The 574-nt window shown below is 35.9% G+C and overlaps 1 protein-coding gene across 1 annotated transcript in view; it reads left to right on the forward strand.

Annotated features, from left to right (window-relative positions):
- FGF14 (fibroblast growth factor 14) overlaps window positions 1-574 on the forward strand; it is a 554621-nt gene that overhangs the window by 295602 nt on the left and 258445 nt on the right. The gene's annotated exons all lie outside the window — the stretch shown is intronic.

Raw genomic sequence — 574 nt, forward strand, 5'->3', positions numbered from 1 at the left:
TTTCCCTTTCTTGAGCATATATTTTAGCACTGGCAGCTCAGAACTTGCCCTGCAAGGTATTTTGCAAATCAAGAGGTTATGTTGAAGTGACAAGCCTAAGTGTATAGGCCTTTTAAGTCCCCTTTGAGTTTCATAGTGGCTGTGTGTGTGTGTGTGTGTGTGTGTGTGTAGGTAAGAAGGCTGAAATATTAATTTGGATGCATCTGTTAAACTGAGTATTCTTTAAAATATACAGTGCTCTTTCTCCTAGGATTTGGTCCAATCTAAACCTTTTCTTGTTAAGTGGCCCTACTAACTAGTCACTTCCTAGTTGTACAACTAGTTTATTTCTTTTGTATTCTGCTATACGATCTTGCTACTGTTTGGCACAGTGTGTGATTTTTTCATGGTTAGTTTCAGTTAGATGTGATTCAAAACATTGTATAAGTCAGAGCCTGTTTGAAATGCATTGAAAACGTAACAATGACCAAGAAGATACTATGCAGACTAGCATTTGTTTTCATGGAAAAGATTCTAGGTTTTCAGATCTATGAGTGGAGTATTCAAGGATTTTCTTATTATATGGAATTTTTTA

Source organism: Myotis davidii, unplaced genomic scaffold (genome assembly GCF_000327345.1).
Source record: "Myotis davidii unplaced genomic scaffold, ASM32734v1 scaffold450, whole genome shotgun sequence".
Lineage (NCBI taxonomy): Eukaryota > Metazoa > Chordata > Mammalia > Chiroptera > Vespertilionidae > Myotis > Myotis davidii.